The 22,675-nt window shown below is 43.0% G+C and overlaps 1 protein-coding gene across 1 annotated transcript in view; it reads left to right on the forward strand.

Annotated features, from left to right (window-relative positions):
- The window catches only part of LOC137647004 (transmembrane protein 39A), a 116,255-nt gene that overhangs the window by 88,299 nt on the left and 5,281 nt on the right, over positions 1 to 22,675 (forward strand). The gene's annotated exons all lie outside the window — the stretch shown is intronic.

Consider the following 22,675-nt stretch of genomic DNA (forward strand, 5'->3'; position numbering starts at 1 on the left):
GGGATAATAGGGAATTATTTTAAAATATGTAAGTTTATCCAAAAAAAAGTAGGAACCATAGCACCTGGAGATATATCTCGTTTTGGGAAGAACAGTTATCTCATCCATGCCAAATCTTCGACTCAGTCTGCAATACTGTCCAACTTACAGACAGGCAGTGATGAAATTACATTGGAAATGAAACCTCATCTAAATTTTAGTTATGGAAGGGGAGTGGTCTTTAATAAGGACCTATACGAATTTACAGAGGAGGAGATACTTTCTATGTGTCCATTAAATGTATGGAAAGTGCATAAGGTTCCTGGAACTTCAATGATTATACTTACTTTCCAGGATGCTGATGTACCTTTCCATATTTTTATTGAAAATGAAAGGATTAAAGTTCGGCCTTTCAAACAAAAGCCCCTGCAATGTTTTAATTGTTTTAAATTTGGACACCCATCCAAAGTTTGCAAAAATGGAAAAATGTGTGGTATTTGCTCCAAAACTTATCATGGAGAATGTACACTTGAGGCCAGGTGTTCAAATTGCAATTTGAATCATAAATCAACTGATAGGAGATGCGAACTGTATAAGTTGGAGGAAGCTGCCCTAAACAAATCAAGTTTAGAACACATAAGTGTGGGACACGCAAAAAGAATGTTGAATAAATCAACCAGCTATGCAAAGGCCTTAAAATCAAAGGTAAATTTACCACAGGAGACAGCGACCCCACCTAGCACTACCAGTAATTCTAAGAAAAGAAATACAACCTCTGATGATAAAGTACTGCATGACAAAGTAATCGTATTGCCTTCTGAGGCTTTGCCACAGCGTATTAAAAATGGGTCATTGCCCATTTCTGTACAGCCTTCGTCCCCCATTACCAACAATAGTACTAACCTCTCCCAGGCCATGTCCTTGCCTGATTTGATGGAGATGCCACCTGACACCAAGTTACCAGGTGCACCTGTATTGGGGAAGGTGCAAAAACCTGGTAGCTCAAAACCTACTAATCGGAAAAGAGAGAGACCTCCATCTCTCTCGCCCCCTTCCATAAGAAATATCAAAATTACGACGTCAAATAAATATGAGGATTTGTCTGTTGATATTTCTGATCTGGAAGTCAATTTAAATAAATCGGAAATTCAAGTGGAGGTCCACCAACCTCCTCAACAATCAGATCAAAAAGACAAAAAGAAAATCATAAATTCTAAACCCAATCTATCAAGACCTTCTTTAATAAAACCACCTAAAAATAGTGTTAGATCAAAAACTGCTAATGGGAAGACTCCATCCAAGGGGTCTACCAAATTATAAACCATAGTTTTTTCCTCCATTTTGCAATGGAATTGTCAGGGTTTAAGGGCCAAATATGAAGAACTTAAGCTCCTTATTCATGAGCATTCCCCCATAATTATTTGTCTACAGGAGAGCAAACTTGATCATAATACCCCTTGTCCTCGCGAATACATTAGTTATAGGACACTATATGATCACCAAGTGGGGAGCCATGGCGGAAGTCTCATATACGTTCGTCGAGATGTTCCCCAAGTTTCTCTGTCTATTCGTACACCTCTGCAGGCAGTGGTTGTACAGATCGATATAGGGCGAAAATATACAATTTGTTCTCTGTACTTGCCTCCAAATGATAACATTTTGTATGACAACTTAGTGGAGGTGATTCAACAACTCCCTCAACCTTTTCTTTTACTTGGAGATTTGAATGGTAGACATCCTTTGTGGGGTGATGTTTTAGCAAACACGAGGGGAAATATCATATCATCAATTGTGGAAAATGAAGATGTGGGACTCCTTAATACAGGAGAGCCCACACACTTTCATGTCCAGACAGGTACCTTGTCATGTATTGACCTAGCAATCGTAAGCTCTAATTGCCTAATCGACTTCGATTGGAGAACATTAGATGATTGGCATACTAGTGATCACGCACCAATCATTATAAACACCAACAATGGTCCACCTTTACAGGGATCGCCACGATGGAATCTTGACAAGGCGGACTGGGATAAATTTCGTGAGCTAAGCGAAATTGAGGGGGATGCAGGACAAGTTGAAAATATCGATGATGCCATAGACTTACTGAATGGAACTCTCCATACAGCAGGAGTCAATTCAATTCCCAAAACAACAGGGTTATTCAAACGACGACCAGTCCCGTGGTGGTCTTCAGAACTAACTGCCCTGCACAGAGCCACAAGAAGATCTTTAACACGATTGCGTAGACGCAGAACTGATGAGAATTTAATTATGTACAAGAAATGTAGAGCACAGTTCCGTCGTGCCATGAAAGAAGCAAGGCGCCAGTCATGGATGTCTTTTGTTTCCTCCATTAACAGTAGAACACCACCATCTTCTGTGTGGAGGAAAGTAAAAAAGATAGCTGGCAAATTCACCCCCAACCCACCACCAGTGTTGAAGGTGAATGGCCAGTATGTAACTGAAGCAAAGGAAGTTAGCAATGCCCTGGCTAATCATTTTTCAAATGTATCCAGCAAGTGTGAAGGAGCCCCTGGTCACCAGTATAGGAGCGTTGAAGAAAAGAAAATTTTAAATTTTGCAACAAGAAGGGAAGAGTCGTATAATTCTCCTTTCACTGAAAGAGAATTTGATTCCGCACTTGCTCATTGCAATGATACAGCCCCTGGACCCGATGGAATTCCATATGCAATGATTAAACATGTACATTTTAATACAAAGCTATTTATTTTAAGTATTATTAATAGAATATGGCATGATCATAGTTACCCAAGTGTTTGGGAACTAGCCATTATTTTAGCGTTTTTAAAACCCGGTAAAGACAAGTTTTTAGCAGCAAACTATCGTCCTATTGCATTGACATCTTGTTTATGTAAAATCATGGAGAAGATGGTCAATGCAAGGCTGATGTGGTACCTTGAAAAGAAAGGTATTTTATCACCGATTCAATGTGGATTCCGAAAAATGCACTCAACGACTGATGTGTTGATACGACTAGAGTCTTCTATTTGTGAAGCCTTTGCTTCCAAACAGCACCATGTTACAGTATTTTTTGACCTTGAAAAGGCATATGATACCACATGGAGATATGGTATACTGAAAACCATTCATGAATTGGGATTGAGAGGAGAGCTGCCACTATTTATTTAGGCATTTCTTTCACGTAGAGTTTTTCAAGTGAGAGTTGGGGAAACACTATCTGAGAGTAAGTGCCAGGAAGAAGGAGTTCCTCAGGGTAGTGTGCTGAGTGTAACCCTTTTTGCACTAGCAATTAATGGGATATCCTCAGCCATTCCCCAGGATGTTCTCTCAACATTATTTGTGGATGATCTCTCAATATCATTTGCTGGCACCAGAATGGCAATGGTTGAGAGAAAAATCCAACTCTCTATTGACAAAATTATCCAGTGGGCTGACATGAATGGATTTAAGTTCTCGACAAGTAAAACTACCGTTGTCCATTTTTGTCGTATCCGGGGAGTACATCCAGACCCGGATATATACATTAAAGGTCAACGGATACCATGTGCAGGAGAAGCTAAATTTTTAGGTTTGATATTTGATTGTAGGCTGACATGGGTTTCTCACTTAAAAGCATTAAAAGCTAAATGTGTTGAAGCTCTGAATATCTTAAAAGTATTGTCCCATACATCGTGGGGGGCAGACCGCAATACTATTTTAAAATTATACAAGGCCTTGATTTTTTCCAAAATTAGTTATGGTTGTGAGGTATATTCTTCAGCAACCCCAAGCCGGTTAAAAATATTAGACTCGATACATCATGCAGGTATTAGATTGTCTACGGGAGCTTTTAAAACCTCGCCTATCCCAAGTCTCCTTGTTGATGCTGGAGAGTTACCTCTAGACCTTTACCGAATGTCTTCCATTCTTCGGTATTGGTTTAGATTGCAAAGACTCCCTAACTCTCTCGCCTTTCAGACTGCAAGCCTTGTAAGACACGCATCATACTTTGAGTTCCACCCAAAATCTCCTCAACCTTATGGCTTTCGGGTGAAACGATTATTAAATAGTCTGGATATAATTAGAAATAAGGTACTTCCATTCAAGGTATCACCAACGCCTCCATGGAAGTTACCAGAGATATCTTTTTGTAAATATTTTATTGGAGGTAAGAAGAATATGTCAGACCTAGAAGCCAGGTCTCTTTTTAATGAACATGTTAGAGAACATAGAGGATCAACTTTTATCTATACTGATGGCTCCAAATCTGATGCTGGCGTTGGATTTGGAGTACATAGTAATGGTTTTAATTGTAGAGGTGCACTTCCTCTGACCGCTTCTATATTTACTGCCGAACTGTATGGCATATTAACCGCTATTGAGAAAATAGCGTTGGAGAAGGAGGGTAATTTTACAATTTTTAGTGATGCAAGGAGTGTCCTTCAAGCTATGGAAGTTTTTAATTCTAATAACCCTCTAGTTTTAAAGATTTTAGAATGGCTTTTCATTATTGGACGGAGAGGTATAACGGTTCAATTTTGTTGGGTTCCAGCACATGTAGGTGTGTCCGGGAATGAGAAGGCAGATTCACTGGCTAAGGAGGCTGCATCAGAGTTGCTGCCAAGAAGGTATCCTATTCCCTGTGATGATTTCTTACCTGACATCAAGAAATTGGTTTGCAATAAATGGCAACAGCAATGGGATAGTCAAGATGGCAATAAAATGCGAGAGATAACAAATGACATATCTCCTTGGAGGTATAATATGATGCCCCGAAAATGGGAGACGTCTCTTTGTCGTCTCCGTATTGGTCACACTCGGTTGACACACGAGTTTCTGCTGAAGGGCCAACATCAACCGTATTGTGACGACTGTGTAGTACCTCTAACAGTAAGGCATTTGTTGACCGAATGCCCCAATTATAACAACTTGCGGAATAGATATTTGTTTGAGGCTCGAGGTGAGGGTGGCTGGTTCATCCTTGCCAAGATTCTTGGAAATGATGTGTCCTACCATGCAAGTGGCATTTTTAGATTTATTTCAGAAGCAGGTCTTCTGAAAAATATTTAACTTTTATGACATTCAACTTTTATGATTTTAATTGAATAGTCTTTTATTTTTTATTTTATTTTATCTTTTATTTTTGTATACATAAATTAAATGTTACCGGCGTCAATGACCTTAGATGTCAGGATGCCTGAAAACTTTAAATCATTCATTCACTTCTTTCCAAAACTACTTCATATTCTCTTCATATGAATGACCCAATCCCTGACCCCACCTCAGGTCAGGTGCCCTCTTTGCCTCACTTACCTTGCGCTTTACTTCCACATTTTTCTCTCTATATCTTCCATACTTCTCTATACTATTACTCTGCAGCCATTCTTCAAAATCCCTCTTTTTCTCTTCCACTTTCACCTTCACTACTTAATTCCACCATTCACTGCCCTTCCTCATGCTGCCTCCAACAAACTTCTTGCCTCACACATCACTTGCAATCCCAACATAATTTTCTTTTACTAACTTCCACTCCTCCTCTAAATTACCCGTTTCTCTTACTTTCACTTCGTCATATGCCATTTTCAACCTTTCTTGATATTTACTTTTTACCCCCCATTTTATTAGCTCTTCAATCCTCACTAGCTCCCTTTTACATCCACCTACTCTATTCACCCACTCTTTTACTACAACTAATTTTCCTTCCACCAAAAAATGATCAGACATACCGTTAGCCATACCCCTAAACACGTGCACGTCTTTCAATCTTCCAAACATTCTTTAAGTTATCAACATATAATCCATTAATGCCCTTTCTACCACTCTTCCATTTGCCACTCTTACCCATGTATACTTGTTTTTATCTTTCTTTTTGAAAAAGCTAGAACTTATTACCATCTCTTACTAAACACACATATCTACCAGTCTCTCACCACTCTCATTTTCACCTGGTACGCCATACTTCCCAATGACACCTTCTACCTCTCCAGTGCCCACTCTAGCATTTAAATCACCCATGAAAACTACATAATTCCTTCTACCCAGTCCTTCCACACACCTAGTTAATTCATTCCAGAACTCATTCCACTCTCCGTGGTACATGTAATAATTTGCAGGTCCGTCTCGCCATAAAGTGGTGCTGTAAATATCACTATACCTATCAAGTCCTGACCATCTTTTAGACTTTGACTCTAGAGATTCCCACTTTCCATGGCTGATGGTATCTGAGGACTTAAAAGTCTTTCCACATTTCAGTACACATTCATATGACATCTTGCTGACAATATCTATTTGAAATGTCTTGAGTATTACACTAATTCAGTTTTGATCCTCTTTTAATAGTATGGAAGTAAGGAAGCAGAACCTCACACATTGACCAGAAACAAAAGAAAACTCTCTTAGTGTGGTGAATTTGAATATGAAAAACAGGTCAAATCAATAAAATAACATCAGAAATGAATTCCCCATGCCAAAAAACTTTATAAAACATATTTTGTACAGCACTCTAAGACAAACCAGGAAAAAGTTAATTTTTTGAACTGGCGACAGCGGCCATTTTGATTTCAGGGGTACTCAAAAGTTATGCCTACACTTTTGACAGGGGCATGGGGGCTAAATTTCTTTTTGTTCCAACACAGTTACTTACCTAGAACTACATTCTTAGGAGTTACTGGCTAACTCTACCTAACCGACCAGCTTTTTGTATAGTTTATCTCCCTCTTCTCGTTTTCTACGGGGTCAACCTCTGGCAGTGTGGTACATGCCCGAGGCGACCCCGGGGTCAGGCAGCGTGATATCTCAGGTCGACTCTCCAGTAAGTTTCTGGTCGCGACGTGATATACATCTCGCCGCGCTCTCTCTTACCTGTGCGACCCTCGTGTCCCCCAATCCTTTGTGCTTACCGCGTGTTGCCCACGTGTTTTTCATTTCACTCTCCCGTTTATCCTTGTGTCTCTTGGTGTGTTAGCGTTGTGTTATGGAGCATCCTCGTCGTTGCCCTGGGCCTGTGGCTGGGAAGTCTTGCGGGGCTTTCCTCTCCAAGCCTGAGGTTGATCCCTACTCCGTGTTCCACGTGTAGGGGGAAAGCGTGTTCCCTTACCTCTACGGGCCCGGAATGTGCTGATTGGACTGAGATCCAGTGGGTGCGCTTCGGGACGAAGAAGAAGAAGGCAACTAAGAAGTTGCCTAAAGATTTAAGCATTTCTTCGCCTGCAGGTTCGCCAGACGATTCGGCAGACCGTAGCGCCCGCTCTTCTCCCCCTACCCAGCGTAGGGGACGAGGTAAGTCCGTTGCGGGGAAGAGGCCCATTGCCCTTCCCCAAGAGTCTGATTTTCCTGTGGGGGATGTGTCCAGTGTGGGGCAGGCATGTGTGGGGCCTGAGTGGAGTGCAGAAGTGTGGGTAGGAGGCGAGGGCCTGGTGCCCGCAGGTCCCGTCGCCTCGGAAGATCCTATGTGGGGTAGGCCGAGTGCCGGTACTTCCCCTGCCTCGTGGCGTGTTTCAGTGCTTTGACCGCCGGGGGAGACACGGAGAAAGGTAGTTCGACGTCTCCGGACCCCGCCACATGGGTGAAACCCAGGACTCCCTTCAGGTCTCCCGTTAGAGAGCAGGTAGATCAGTGGCTCTGTAAAGGACTCGCGGGGACCCCTCCGGCTCCCTCGGCTACGCTACCCCCCGTGTTTCTGCAACCGCCCGCACCTGAGAAACGACGTTATTTTCCCCCCACGGTCTTGGACGTGTCGGTTGAGAGCTCCGTCCTCATCCTCGTCGTCGTCGTCATCGGACTCTTCGTCTTCTTCGTCATCAGAGGACGAAGACAGGAACCTGATCAAAAGGAAGAGGGAGAAATCCCGAAGAAAGAAAAAGTCTCGTTCCCGCTTGAGGCATGGTAGGAAATGGTCGAAGTCCTCTAAGAAAAAAGTGAAGAGGAGTAAGTCAGAGGACTGGGTGAATGTCACAGTGCCCCGGAGCGAGCTGTTTAGGTTTTCCACAGCCGTGGCCGCTTCCGGGTGGCTCCCTAGAGCCTCGCCTTTGTTATGTCACCCTCCTGGCTCCTCCTTCGACCTAGCCGCCCAGCGGGAGGGCTCGAACCGAGACCCCCGTGCATTGTTTAACCCTACAGTAGCCTCCGCCCCTTCTTCCCTTAGGAAGGATATAAGGAGTATGAAGGAAGGCTTAGCGTCGACCACGGGCACCTTGGAGGCCTTCCTTAAGCACCAAGGGCGCCCGTCGGTCCGCATGGATCCCCCATCCACGGAGCCCCCCCTGGAACAAGGTACTCCCATGACGGATGCCTTTGTATCCACGGGGCAGACCATACCGCTGGTAGGCTTGGAGGACGTTGGTACTCCCATAACGGATGCCTTCGTCCCCACAGGGCAGCCCGTACCACTGGCAGGCCCGTCGGGCGTTGTTTTTCCCACCGTCACGGCTTACCCCCATACGGAGGAACTGGTGACGGAAGACCTGGTGGAAGGAGGGGAGTGCTCGACGTATGACATCTCCTCCTACCGTAAGGTACTGGCCCTCATCCGAAGACACCACCGGTTGGATGAGCCCAAGCCCTCAGCTGCAAAGGCAGTACTTTCCGGACTGTCCAGGATGATCGACAGTCTGGTACAACAAAAGCCATCTCTGTCTCTCCCTCTCGCTCAAGACGTAAAGCTGAGGATGGAACAGATCGATGGATACTTGGCAGGACTAGCAGAGGCCCCCAGAAGTCAGAGTTCCTCCAAACTTCTGCCGGGCCTAAAATCCCAGAAACGTTTTTACGTTCCCGAAGGGCATCGCGGCGGTCCCCGTGCGGTGGAAGCAGCGGTGTCCGCGCTGAACCAAGGAACCTCGGAAGACAGGGCATCCACGGCCCCCGTGTGCTTTTCCCCGACGGAAGCATCTATGATGGAGGACATGGCTCAGGACCTGGTCTACGTGTCCTCCTGGTTGGATTGGTGGTCGTGCGCTTTGGTGGGGTTTCAGGCATCACACGACCTCTCCCTTCCAGAAAATCAGGCAATGCTGCGGGACCTTGTTAGTTCTGGGGGCAAGGCTTTCAAATTCTTATCGTCCCAGTCTCTGACGGTAGCTTCGAACTGGGTCCTGAGAAAAAGAGATACTGTTTTGAGCAAACTAATGCGGAAGTTGCCTGACAGGGAAGCAAGGAGACTGAGAAATTCCTCCGTGTGGGGGAATGACATTTTCCCCATCAAGTTGGTAGAGGATACTGTGAAGAAGGTGAGGAAAGTGAGAGAGACGGATCCTAGGCCCCCGCCTATGAGGAAGTCCACGTTTAGGAGAGCTCCAACGGACGTCCCTCACTCCTCACAGACCACACCCTTGCTTCCCAGAAGAGAACTTCCTTCAGCCCCTTGGCTTCAAGCCTCGCAACAGCCCACCCGTAGGACCACGGCAGGCCCTCAGTCAGCCTACAGACCCTCCTATGGTAACGCTAGGAGAGGTAGATCTGGCCGCTCCTCCAGGAGAAGGTAGGAGGAGAGGCCCCCTACTCCCGCAGGAGCCCCTAGTAGGGGGATGCCTCAGACATTTTTGGCAAGCATGGCGGGATCTCGGTGCGGATCCCTGGACGGTGACGGTCCTGAAGGAGGGCTACAGACTCCCGTTCCTGGAAGAGCCTCCCCCTCTCATCCCAGCCCAGAGGGCCGATTGGCTGGTTCCAAAGGACCCCTTGAAGAGGTTGGCGCTACAAGAGGAAGTAGCGACCATGATCAACAAGGGAGCTTTGGAGACAGTGGAGAGCCCCGGCCCGGGTTTCTTCAGCAGGCTCTTCCTGGTGGAAAAATCGACAGGAGGGTGGAGGCCAGTCATAGATCTCTCAGCCCTCAACAAATTCGTCTCAAAGACGAAATTCAAGATGGATACCCCCAAGACAGTGATCGCAACCTTGAGGGAGGGGGAATTCCTCATGTCTCTCGACCTCAAGGATGCCTACTTTCAAATCCCTGTACACCCCTCCAGCAGGAAGTTCCTCAGGATCAAGTGGGAGTCCAGGGTCCTGCAGTTCAAGACCCTGTGCTTCGGCCTCTCGACGGCCCCGCAAGTGTTCACGAGAGTGTTCGCCTCGATCTCGGCGTGGGCACACCAGAAAGGAATTCGACTACTCAGGTACCTGGACGACTGGTTGCTGCTTTCTTCCTCAAGGGAACAACTGAAGGAGCAAGGCGATATGTTGCTCGACCTCTGCAAGGTGTTAGGGATCACGGTCAACCTAGGGAAGTCCCAGCTAGTCCCCAGCACCAGGATGACTTACTTGGGGATGGTCTTGGACACCCAGTTAGTAAGGGCCTTCCCCTCAGAAGAAAGGTTGGCCAACCTGAAACGTATCCTTCAACCCTTCCTGACGGGACAACCCAGGAGGGCCAAGGACTGGCAGAAGTTACTGGGTCACCTGGTTTCCCTGGAAAAATTAGTACCGCAAGGGAGACTCAGGCTCCGCCCGGTACAGTGGAATCTAAAGGAGTCGTGGGTCCAAGGCAAGGAACCCCACAAAGTAGTGCCAGTCCTCCCGAAGACGAGAGAGACCCTTCTTTGGTGGAGCATCAGGTCAAACGCGGAGAAGGGAATGCCCTTCGCCTCCGACCCCCCGGAGATGCTGTTGTTCACGAACGCATCGAAGGAGGGCTGGGTAGCGCACCTGCTGGGAAAATCCGCAAAAGGGCTATGGTCCAGCGAGGAGGCGTCTCTCCATATAAACATCCTGGAGATGATAGCAGTTCTAAGGGCGTGTCGACAGTTCGTACACTTACTGCGAGGGAACACTGTGACGTTAATGTGCGACAACGCCACAGTAGTGGCGTATGTAAAGAAGCAGGGAGGCATGAAGTCAAAGGTTCTCTGCGCCCTAGCCACGGAACTGTTGTAGTGGGCCACAGAAGAAGGGTTGGAACTGACAGCAAGGTTCATTCCAGGAAAGAGGAACGTGATGGCCGATGGCCTCAGCAGGGCGGGTCAGGTGATAGGTTCGGAGTGGACCCTACACCCGGAGGTAGCTCGAGCAGTCATCCTACTGTGGGGCTCCCCAGTGATAGACTTGTTCGCCACACGTCTGAATGCCGAACTCCCCGTGTTCTGTTCTCCAATCCCAGATCCATCAGCAGCGTTCGAGGACGCCTTCCAACATCCCTGGGACGGTCTCGATGTGTACGCCTTCCCTCCCTTCAGTTTGATCAGACAAGTGCTGAACAGAGTGAGAAGGTCGTCCAACCTGTCGATGAATTTAGTAGCGCCCTGGTGGCCGGAGAGAGACTGGTTCGCAGACCTAAAGGAATTAGCTCTTCGTCCTCCTTGGCCGCTTCCGGACAGGCCAGACCTCCTGCGACAACCTCACTTTCACAGGTGGCACAAAAACCCTCGATCCCTCCGCCTTCACGCGTGAAGGTTATCGAGAAGCTCCTGAAGAAAGAAGGATACTCATCGAGAACCGCGTCAAGGATGTCTGGGTATCTACGGTGTTCCTCGGCAGTTGTCTACCAGGCGAAGTGGGCAGTCTTCCTGAAGTGGTGTGAATCCAAAAACATCAGGCCCTTAGGGGCGTCGATCCAGGACATTGCAGGCTTTCTGGTGTACCTGAGAGACGACGTGGGTTCGTCCATCCCAGCCATCAAGGGAGTTCGAGCAGCCCTAGGTCAAGTCTTCCTCCTTAGAGGCATTGACTTGGGAGCCTCGAGGCACATCTCGATGCTCATCCGTAGTTTTGAGCAATCATGTCCCCCCCCCCAGGAGGTACGGGTTCCGCAGTGGGACTTGGCAAGAGTCCTCAAAGTTCTGTCAGAACCGCCCTTCGAACCTCTCAGGAACATTTTAGACAGAGAACTCACCCTTAAAACAGCTTTTCTTTTGGCCCTGGCCTCGGCGAAAAGAGTTAGCGAGTTACACGGCCTTTCTTACGAGGTCTCACACTCCAAAGGGTGGAGGGAAGTTGTCTTTAGGTTCGTCCCTAGTTTTGTGGCGAAAACGCAGAACCCAGCGTGTTAGGATCCTCGGTTCGAGGGTTTTTCGGTGCCAGCCATCCCTCGATCCGGCAACCCTAAGGATCTCCTCTTATGTCCCGTACGAACTATAAGAAAATACCTGGAGAGGCCTGAAGATTGCCGCCCTCAGATCAAAAATTTATTCATCTCAACAGGACGAGTGAAGAAACCAGTCTCGAAAAATTCCATCTCTTTTTGGCTGAGACAAGTGATAAAGAGAACCTACGAGACTTCTGGGACCCCTCTACCTGGAAAACCGAGACCTCATGATATCAGGGCTCTGAGCACCTCTCTGGCTTTCGAGAAGAACATGGCTGTGGGTAAGATCCTGAAGGCTGGGACCTGGTCTAGACAGTCCACCTTCACGGAACATTGTCTAAAAGATTGTACGAGAAAATCCTTGGACAAGTTTTCTATTGGCCCGGTCGTGTCGGCCCTTCAATAGATCTAAGGTCATAGCCACAGGGTAACCGGGGGTGTTAATGCCAAGAGACACTAGTACCTTCCTTAACCTTACCCCCCCCCCCCTCCACTTTTTCCTTCCTTCCCCGGATCGAACGGGCCAGGAAGAGGAGGAGAAGACCTTAATCACGGAAAGGTATAACCTTCAAGAAATTGGTTTTGAAAAAGGTAAGACATTTAGACACTAAGTGAGTTTTTTGGATAGTTTTCCCCTACTTTTCGTGCAGTTTTCAAGTGGTCTTAGAATCAAGACCTCCTTAGAGGTTCCCTCTCTCGCGTGCCTCCCCGTCGAATCCTGATTCCTGCAGGACACTCCCACCTCCTAAAGTGTAAGTCTCCTAAGAAGGTAGTTCTAGGTAAGTAACCGTATTGGAACAAATCACAAATTTTTAAGTAATTTGTATTTTTCCTAACATACTTACCTAGAACTACCTTCGGGTTATGGCCCTCCCATCCTTCCCCGAGAACCTGCAGGATCTAGTAATACCTATTCCAACGAAACTTACTGGAGAGTCGACCTGAGATATCACGCTGCCTGACCCCGGGGTCGCCTCGGGCATATACCACACTGCCAGAGGTTGACCCCGTAGAAAACGAGAAGAGGGAGATAAACTATACAAAAAGCTGGTCGGTTAGGTAGAGTTAGCCAGTAACTCCTAAGAAGGTAGTTCTAGGTAAGTATGTTAGGAAAAATACAAATTACTTTAAAATTTGTGATTTTATCCTTCTAAAAAGTCAAATCCAATGAGAAAAGTACCTCCGTTCTCAGCGGTCACGGAACTTATGAAAATGGCCCAACTATTGTTCCTATCCTACTCTCCTAGCAGGGGCTAATACTGACTATATGCATTACTTGAAGGTCTTTGTACCATGCTTTTGAGCCCAAATTATTATTATTATTATTATTATTATTTTCATTATTATTATTATTATTATTATTATTTTCATTATTATTATCATTATTGTTATTATTATTATTATTATTATTATTATTATTATTATTATTATTATTATTATTACTAGCTAAGGTGCAACCCAAGTTGGAAAAGCAGGATGCTATAATTGTGCCCAAGGGCTCCACCAGGAAAAAATAGCCCAGTCAGGAAAGGAAATAAGGAAATAAACTATGAAAAGTACTAAATAAAGATGATAAAATATCTTAAGATCAGTAACAATGTTGAAATAAATATATAAACTATGAAGCGATTCATGTCATCCTTTTCAATATAAAAACATTAATTTTAAATTTGAACTTCTGAGGTTCTGCCCATTCAACTGTCTAATTAGGAAAATCATTCCATAATTTGTTTGTAGCTGGAAATTAACTTCTAGAATACATGTACTGTTAAATATTGACCCTTAAGATGGAGAAGGCAAGACTTAGAGCTAACTATATACCTAGTACTACATACAGGCTGGTACAGTCTGGGAAGATCCAAATGCAAAGGGTGGTCAGAAAAAGGAAAAATCTTTTGCAACATGTACAAAGAACTAACTGAACGAGGTACCAGAGATCAATATACAGATCAGGAATAAGAAATTCAATAGACAGCAAGTTTCTATCCAACAAATTAAGAGAAAGTCAGCAGTTGAAGACCAGACAAGAGATCAGTACCTGGTGAAAGGTAGAATGAAATAATTAAAACATTTCTTGAGGGTCGATTGATAACCGAAAATTTTTAAATACTTTTACAATAAACCAATTTTTTGTGCAATTGAAGAAGAAACAGACCGATTGTGTTTCTCAAAAGTAAATTTGCAATGAAAAATCACACCAAAAATTTTACGGGAGTTATACATAGTTAAAGAAACATTATCAATACAGAGATCTGGATGTTGAGGAGGTACTTTCATTGACCTACTTACTATCATACTTTGAGCTTTGTTAGGATTCAACTTCATGCTCCATAATTTAAACCAAGTACTAATTTTTACTTGATCTTGATAAAGGGATTTGGCATTCCCAGATCTATATTCAGGAGATAGGATTGAGGCAAAGAGAGTAGTGTCATCCACATATGCAACAAGCTTATTTTCTAGACCAAACCACTTATGTGGGTATAGTATAGAAATTAATGAACCAAGAATGTTACCCTTTGAAACACCAGATGTCACATTCCTGTACTCATGGTACCCATTTACAATGAAAAGTCTTTGCCATCTCTTACTTAAAATTCAATAATGATTCTCGGAGAAGACCCACCTACTCCTAACTGTTTTACTTTGAAAACAAGGTCCTCATGATTAACACGGTCAAAGGAAGCTCTAAAAGCAAGGCCAATCCTACAGACTTCCTGATCACAATCAAAAGGTTTCTGAACAGCATTGAAAATTGTAAGAAGGGCATCTTATGCTCCAAGGCCTTTGCGAAAGCCAAACAACAAATTAGGGAAAAGATGGTTACGTTTAGTATACCTATTTAGACATTTTGCCAATAGACCTCCGAGAACTGTAGATGATAGGGGAGTTATGGAACTTGAGCGGTAATCAGCAGGAATAGAGCTACCCCAAGCACATTTACTTACTTGGGTAACATTACCAGTTCTCCAACAAGTGTTAAAAGAATCTTTACTTGCTAACTTGTGGAAAATAATATGCAACTCAGGAACTAAGAAATCAAGTGCTTTTATAAAAAGGAAAAATACTATTTAGAGCTAAACCCCCATGAACCTTAAAATTCATCAAGAGTGTTCTAATTTTGCAGGAGCAAAAAGCTAAACTAGTTAGTTTTGGCTCAGGAAAACAGAAAGATCGAGTTTCTCACTACTCTGCTAAACTGTCAAACACATCAACCTAAAGAATTGCCCATTCCTTTGAACAGCGAGTGACAGAGCCATCTGGTTTGAGAAAAAGGAGAAACTGTTAAGTCGACACCAGAGAGGGCAGATATAAAGGAAGCCCACCACTTACATTCGTGGGTTGTACCAGAGAGGGTTTCTTTTATGGTCAAATTTTATTCCTTTTCCGTTGAAGTATAAACTCTCTGAGCAACAGCTCTTAGCTTAGCATAGTTAATTCAAGTTAAATCTGAACTGTTATCCTTTCAAAGATGATAGGCCTTCTGCTTCTCCTAATGAGCATGGGTACAATCATCATTAAACTAGGGTTTGTCTTCCACGTGGTATTTTAATGCTCAAAAAGGTTTACTCCTGTCAGTTTTGTTGACCAGATTCTCATTCAAGAGAATAACAGAGTCATCAGTTTATACAAATGTGACCCATTCAAATGCAAATGATCACTCAAAATGCCATTCCAGTCTGCTTGAAATTTTCTATATATCTTACATTATTACATGAATATGACAAATCATGGACAGGCTGCTCAGTCTTTATTACAATGAAACCAAGACACAATCAGATATCCCAGCTGAAGAACCAACCTTACTTGGGATCAGTGTACACTAGGTCCAAGCGGTTACCAGATATTTTAGTAGCTTCACTCATGATTTGCACTCAGCTCTTTTCAGAGGCAAAGTCCAAAGCTCTTAAGTCATGATGATCAGTGGGAGAAACAGAATTTAACCTCTCCTTATTGTAAGTGTTGAAATCACCAACAAACACAGAAGAGGCCTTTCTATCATCTTCTTCTAACAGTAGGAGGACATCAGGGTTCCTCTCGAAAATGCTTTATGCTGAAATGCCAACGAGACTACAGTAATAGATTGTATAGGTCTGTGGTGGTCTTACTCAACCTCTCCCGTTAGGAAAAGTTTTTCCCTTTTTTATCTGACTTGGGGAACACTCCTACCAGTTATTCTTTGGTAAAGAAGGTCTATCAAAGGCCTCTGGTCTCCAAACACCCTAACACAAGAAACAAATATCTTTCCCAAGATAACTATTCAATTAAACAAAGGTATATTTTGGAAGATAGAGAGTGGTAAGCAAATACATGATACACTAAAAAATGTTTATTTAAACGTATAATTTGATAAATTTTCAATAACAAAATTTAATTTGGATATTTTGTTGAGATTTTGGTTACTTTTAGAAAAAATTATTTATGTAAGTTATACAGGTTTAGGACATATCCAAGAAGCTAGTACAATATTAGTAAATATCTTAGTGTAACATGTTTTCTTCAAAATTGAGAGTTATTCAAACATTTTACTTTTACAAACTCTATAGTTGTCAGAATTGATTTGGTTAATCTGAAAAGTAATGTTACTTTTTTAAAAAGTTTCACCGCATTGAAAATTTAAAAAGTTTTTCTTTAAAAAATCTTACAGATATAACAATCTTCTTTTTACCACGAACAGATTGGCTATTTACATTAATATCAGATAGACGTCCTTATAGGCTGCAGGTCCTCATTTCATGTAATGAGATTTTGAGGGTGGGATGTTGATTTTATCTCCTTACCCCATTTCAGAACCAATTATATGTACACTAGATGTTAATAGTATATTTGTTTCATATAGTTTTTTGGGAGAAAAGGCAACAGTACATTAGAGAGCTGTAAAGTTGTATGATAACAAGACTGATATTTAAAGAGTAAAAGTTCTTAATGGCATTTTGTTTTTGTTAAGTCTTATGTGAGAAGGTCACACAGCAAGTTAGATTTAAGTCAGAGGAATGATTTAAATGCTTAGATTCATAAAGGTGTAGTTTAACTACTTCTCTTTATGTGGAAAATTAGGAAAGCAGTGTTAAGAGTGACTTTGTGGTTTATTTTGTTGATTTTTTGCAAGTTTTTATTTAAAAGAAATATGTTTTATTAGAAATATAATGGGCATTAAGTGCTGTGGTAACTGATAGATACAGTATGGTGTAAATAAGAATTTGACATTAATCTACAGTGATACCTCTACATACGATCTTAATTCATTCCAGAAACTGCTTTGTATGTTAAAACGATCGTATGTTGGAGCAAATATTCCCCTAAGAATACACGGTAATTTGTTTAATTCGTTCCTCAGCCTAAAAACCCATAATAACTCCTTAATAATTGGCTACACATAATTACACATAACATTAATACAATATAATAATACATAAATATCTAAAAAAAGAATAATAATAATAAAGAAATGATCATTAAAAAAGGGGTTTTTAATAAACTGACATTGTTAAAACAATTCCGTAATAAGTTAAGGTTATCAATGAAATAATATTGTCATAGCTTGAAATACACTATCCCGTCGCTACTTGGGAAGTATAGAATAAAATACAGATACGTGAGTATCCCATAATAGGTTAATAACCTAAAAAGATCCGGGTGTTCCGGATTCCTAAAATAGACCGATATAAAATCGGGACAAAAGGCTATGAACAAAATTTCGAACCGGTATAGTAACCGGGGAAAAATTATAAAAATTAACAGACATTGTTGAAACAATTCCGTAATAAGTTAAGATTATCAATGAAATAATATTGTCATAGCGAGGAATATACCATCCCGTCATTACCAGGGAGGTATAAGATAAAAAGGGATGAAAAAGGATGCAAAAAACAGTGATGAATAATTATAATCATAACTAGTTCCGGGGCCCCCGGGGCCGGGGAACAGGGTTGGTAAAGTAAACTTAAAGTAAACTTAAAGTAACCTAAAGTAAACCCAAAGTAACCTAAGATACATCCTTAAAATACATAAATAGAAAAACTCCAGTTATGATCTAAAACTAATGTCTGTAATTGAATAGGGCTCTCGGAGGGAGGATATTAATCAAAACTGTGTCAGTGTCAACAGATCTTGTATTTAAGAGCCCGGAGGCTCCGATGTCTGATGACGGGAGGGTACCATGGGAGAGCGCGGGGGGAGCCAATGGAACCCCCACTACCCAACCGGAGGTACCGGGACGAAGGTAATGATTCATGTAGAATATAATATAATGATATGGGATATTAATAAGTCCTATGCGGACGATAATAGCAGGAGGTACCGTAGGTGGGGACACTCCTAATATAAGTGCTCATTCTTACAACCATAGCTAAAAGCAAAAGTTACACCAAGGTGCAGTTATACTGAGCTAAAAGCAAAGGTTACACCAAGGTGCAGTTATACCGACTAATCACGTGTGATAGTCCCCGGTGGTCCCGGCCCTCCCCCTCCCCCGACCGATGGCCAATCGGGGCGACGGGAGGGGGGGAGACGAAACCGCCCGGTATGAATGAATGAGACTAAGTCACACCCCGTGGGTACACTCAGTCCTCAATATGTCGGAACGTTGAGGGAAGACTGAGGAACAAGCATACTTGACCCGTATGTCATAACCAACAACCATCGAGTGAGAGGAAGGGTGTACACTGGAGGAGGGGGGGGATGGAATAGCCTCCCCAACCTGTGGGGGGGTGGGAATGGTACCGGGGAATCACCAGTGCGTAGTGGTAGACAGGGCTACCAACTGGAGATCCCCTCAACATGACATGAAAATCCCAAAAATATGATCATAACGGAGTAAAGCAATAAATATAATATCAATGCACAAATACATGAACATAATTAATGAATTAAAAGCGAAATCACGTAAGTAAGGTTAGGCATGCAGAAATAATATGGCGAGAGAGGGACTCGGGCGAGTGGTAGGGGAGGAAGCATGACGCCATCAGCAGATGGAAAGCAGGGGTACCAACCTAGTTACTGAAGCGGTAGATCGAACAGTAAAAACAACGCGAGAGTCCCACTCGAACCAAATGTAAAACTAGGTGGAGCGTAATAAAACTAAAAGGTTTAATAATAATTAGTGAGATGGTCGTCTTCCTAGAACTAGCGAAACAATCTCAATGGTGACGCAATCCACCAACATGCACGAATGCAGGCATACCAACATAACCTACTCCTTGATGAAACGCTAACACTGATATCATAGGATAACATAAAATAATGCTAGATGAAAGCATAAAGACGGTGTACTATATAAATGTAAGGAAAAAACTCCTAAAAGTTCGAACAAATATTAATGACGGACGAACTAACGAGAAAAAGGGCAGAGCCGAACCATGAACGGTAAGAACGGGGACGCCGTTCATATATAAACACTTCTCAATTAATAAAACAGAGGTTACACTGCCCAATCTCGCTAAAACTCATGGATAAAGTACTTAACTTCGATGGGGTATCTTGGGAATCGGCCATCGATTATAAAATAATGATAAATCCAAGGGTAAACACGAGAAAAAACATGTTGGACTTAATAACAACAAGTGCTATAAAGGAGTGACGTCACTAGCGTGGGTTGGGTTAGTGGTAATAGTGTTGATCGGCACCTCGCTGTGGCGGGGATTTTGAAGAGGAGATATCTAAATAGTGCGAGACCTCTGGTTCTGAATTATCACGCCCCAGTATTTTATACCGACACCTTATATAGGTGAGCGAGCTGGGTTCAACCTGGCATTCCTATGCTTTTTTTCTCTGGTAATATATAGCAGTTATATTCCTTAGAAATAGTGCTCTAGGAGTATTTCACTGGGCGGCACAGGTCGGAACCCAGAAAAGGGGTTTTTATGTAACATTTTACCTTAGCGACAGGCCAGCGCAGGTGTAGGGACTGCTACGCAGGAGGCGATGGAAGATCAGCGAGGAGGTAGGGACGGCGACTTTGTACGATAACGTGTACGATAACTTACACTAACTTACACTACGTGAACTTTAACTTAGCTTATTTTTTTTTTTTTCATTTTTATAATTTTATATTTTTTTTTACATTTTTTTTCTTATTTTTAATTTTCATCACTTTCACTCGATTCTGTCTTCCTTTTCTTTGCTTCACTTTCTTTCTTCTCATCATGATCACTAGACCGTTTTAGTAGAGATTTTTTAAAGAAACTATCGAGTGAAAGTTGCTTGGTACGGCTTTTGAGGATTTTTCTGAAATGAGTTAAGCAAACATCCTCGAACTGCGCAACAACACGGCAAACCTGAAGTTTCTGTGGGTGATGCTTGTCGATGAAATCAACCACGTGTTGATGATATGCCAACATCTGTTTTATTTCCGCCGTACCTAAGATTTGGCCTACCTCCTCGGTCTCCTCCGACTCACTCAACTGCGCTTGGAACTCATCATGCTGCATGGCTTGCAGCTCCTTGAGTTCCTCGGTGGTGAGCTCTTTATGATGCTCATCGACGAGTTTGGTGATGTCATCTTCATCCACCTCCAGACCCATGGACTTGCCAAGGGATACAATCTCTTCGACGTCTTCCTCGGCGGCAACCACAGGTTCATTCTCGGGTCCAAAACCTTCGAAATCTCTGGGAGCAACAGCATCAGGCCAAAGCTTCTTCCAAGCTGAATTCAGGGTCCGACGAGTTACTCCCTCCCAAGCCTGATCTATGATCTTTAAGCAGTGCACGATATTCAAGTGGCTCCTCCAAAATTCACGCAAAGTTAAGTTGGTGGTTTGCGTGACATTAAAGCACTGCTTAAATAAGTGCTTGGTGTACAGATTCTTAAAATTAGAGATGACTTTCTGGTCCATGGGCTGGAGGATAGGGGTGGTATTCGGTGGAAGATACAACACTTTGATGAATTTGTATTCGTTGATGATATCATCTTCGAGTCCGGGGGGGTGAGCGGGTGCATTGTCCAAACAAAGCAAGCACTTAAAAGGCAAATTCCTCTCCTGAAGATACTTCTTGACAGCAGGGCCGAAAACTACGTTTACCCATTCCACAAAGATATGCCTAGTAACCCAAGCCTTAGAATTAGAATGCTATAGAACATGTAGCAGGTCTTTATTAATTCTATGTGCTTTAAATGCCCTAGGGTTTTCGGAATGGTAAACTAATAAAGGCTTAATTTTGCAGTCCCCTCTGGCGTTGGCACAAAGCGCAAGAGTCAACCGATCCTTCATTGGCTTATGTCCAGGCATTTTCTTCTCTTCGGCAGTAATGTACGTTCGACTAGGCATCTTTTTCCAAAACAGACCGGTTTCATCACAGTTGAACACCTGCTGCTCTACGTAGCCTTCCTCCGCCACGATGCTTTCAAACTTTTTAACAAAGTCTTTAGCAGCCTTGGTGTCCGAATTCGAAGCTTCTCCATGACGAACAACTGAATGAATCCAGGTCCGTTTCCTAAATTTCTCGAACCAACATCGAGACACCTTGAATTCCTCGGTCGTAGGATCGGCTGAACTCTCCCCCGCGTCACCCCCAGAGCCCGCCGCCTTCAAGTCACTGTAGATAGCGCTGGCCTTCTCACAAATGATCGTTTCAGTGATCGTATCGCCAACAATCTCCTTGTCCTTGATCCATATTAACAAAAGGCATTCCATCTCTTCAAGGGTAGGGCTACTACGTTTGGAAATAATAGTGATCCCCTTCAAAGGTTTCACTGCTTTAATGGCTGCCTTCTGTTTTATGATCGTTGAGATCGTAGACATATTCCGGCCATATTGTTTAGCCGGATCGCTAACACGTACACCTCGCTCATGCTTTTCTATTATTTCTTGCTTTAGTTCTAATGAAAGCATTGACTTCTTCCTTTTCTCACCACCACTATTACTTCCTGAACCGAAACTAAGCTTTTTAGGACCCATGATTACGAAACACAGAAAACAACACGTGAAAAAGGAAGATAAAAAACACTGTTAATAACTGAGCGAATAGAGAACAACCACACGATGCGCACGAGATGAGAGGACTGATCAAGGCGACGCCCGATTGGCGTCCCTCCGATGTGCTGCCGTCTAGCGGCGTCAACAACAAACCACGGTTGACGCTTTCGAGAAAATTCCACGCGTGCGCGTATTGTTTACTTCGTATGTTGGAGCAACACTTCAGGTGTCGAGACAGAAATTTGGTCGAATTTTACTTCGGATGTTGGAAAATTCGTATGTTAGGACATTCGTATGTAGAGGTTCCACTGTATTTACTTAAACTTAGTTTAAGTTATACTTTTATTTTTCTCGATGAGGAAGTGCAAGATTTTATTTATACTGTATAAGTTTCTAGTTTTAAAAGGTGAATAGAGGAATCCAGCTGGGAAATTGAGTGATTACGAGTTTATTTGGGGTTAGGATTGGTTACCTTTTAGACTCCTGGAGTTTCAAGTGGTAGCTATATTTATTAACTTACATTATAATGTTACTTTCCCACCATTTTCCTTTGTTGTCTTGCCTCCATTAGTGTGTGTAAATCAGCAATATGGAAGTCAGGGAAGTTCCATGAAAATAAACAGAAATTTAATGATAAAATCAATCTTTTTTTTTTCCCTCTCTTATTCACCTTATCCTCATATGCATATCTCCCCTCCTCTCCACTGATCGGTGATGTCAAGAGACTATTAATTGAGATTTCAACTTATCGAATTGACAAGTAGGAGGCTAATATGTCTTTATCATTGACAAGTTAGTGGCC

The sequence above is a fragment of the Palaemon carinicauda genome, chromosome 9, assembly GCF_036898095.1.
Source record: "Palaemon carinicauda isolate YSFRI2023 chromosome 9, ASM3689809v2, whole genome shotgun sequence".
NCBI lineage: Eukaryota > Metazoa > Arthropoda > Malacostraca > Decapoda > Palaemonidae > Palaemon > Palaemon carinicauda.